Below are 1,714 nucleotides of genomic sequence, written 5' to 3' on the forward strand. Positions count from 1 at the left end.
TTTTTTTTTTTTTCCTGCCTTAGCACTCACCCAGTCGTGACACACTTTCATTTAAGAAATTGGCATTTGAACAACAGAGTTTTAGTTGGGAATTTTACCGACATGTGATATTATGTCCTCATTTTGACTTATTTTAAGGCAACCAACCCCTTTTGGTACTTTTCACCAAAAGTATGTTTATCATAAGTATTTTTGTTGGCTACATGTTCATTAGAAAATCTGACATTATACATTATAATGGAACATAAGGAAAAGTATTATAGGTCTCCTTAAATCCCAAAGTCTGTTGTACATCCATTAGGGGGAACCTCACTAATCGTGCACCCAACATCACTCATAGTCTTACCACATCCAATGGGATTATGTAATTGTGCAACTGTAATGAAAGCATTGGAGAGAACTATGTAGTAAAATAATAGCACCAGTACCTGTAGGAACACTTTCTGGCTATTAATCTATTGCGTTGCATGCTGGGAGGCTTACCAACACACCTACCTCATGTCACGGCAATCACATATTCATTCATCCAATCATATGAAAGCTGATAAGGATGTTTCTACTAATTTGCCTTGATTCCAAAATAAGAGTGCACTGTTAAATCGATCCTCAAACTGCATCTAAAGAACCAAATTTGCAGCATGAAAATCGGGGGGGATTATTTCCCTCTCTACTATATTTACATAAATAAACACAATGCATAAATTATTGAAAAATAGCACAACAATATTTATCAGGATGGACTTCTGATTGAGAAGGGCAGCTGTGGCTCAAATGGTACATCATGTTGGCCATGAATCATGCAGTAGTTTTTAGTGGTCTGATCTCTGGTTTGTCTTAATGCCAACATATCCTTGGGCAATACATTGAACCACAAATTGCACCTTAATGATGTGTATTGCACAGATTTTTCCCACTACTGGAGAAAGCACACACACAGTCCTCCCTGCATATTTCCATGTGGTCTCCATTAGCAGCAGCGTACCCACACTTCTTACATGGGTTTTACCTGTAGTTAGAACGTAGCCTGTTCTCTGACTTAACAAGAAAATGTTCACGTGGGCAGGTTTTCTATGGAACAAAAGCGAAAAGATAAAAGAAAAGGAAGTAGTGATTGCAACTGGAGGTGGTCATTACCCAAGCAAGAGGGTTACCGTGGCGTTGCTGATTCATGGCTGAAAAAACTGTGTGGAGAATGTTAATGATTAAACCCTTAAACAACCGTCGCCAAGGTGCTGTTGGGGAAGGCACAAGTGTCCCAGTTAAGTAACTAATTGATGCAAAGCAAAACACTGGTTGATCCAAGATGCTCCAAGGTATGATTGTGTGCATGCTACATTAGTATAAGTGTTTACTAAAAAAAGAGCCTATTCAGCAAGCCTTCCCTGGATTAGAAAAAGTTGCAGTGGCTTTGCAGTGTACATATTATTGCCATAGACTTAACCTATGGGGGAAAGAAAGTTCAGTAATCTATCCCTGGAGAAATAAAGACAGCTGCAGAAACACTTAATGTCAGGGCTGGTTTTAGTCTGCTGTATTAATGTGGGCTCGAAGAAGGAATAGGTGGGCAATATACCCCCGGCCAGATGGCAAAAAAGTCTGGCAAAATGACAGCTGCCAACCAGAGGGTTGTCAGAGTCAAGATCATATGCAAGCTCCTGCCATTTTGCCTCCAGTCTCTGGTGTGTGTGTGTGTGTGTGTGTGTGTGTATATATA

This window comes from Etheostoma spectabile, chromosome 4, assembly GCF_008692095.1.
Source record: "Etheostoma spectabile isolate EspeVRDwgs_2016 chromosome 4, UIUC_Espe_1.0, whole genome shotgun sequence".
Classification (NCBI taxonomy): Eukaryota; Metazoa; Chordata; class Actinopteri; order Perciformes; family Percidae; genus Etheostoma; species Etheostoma spectabile.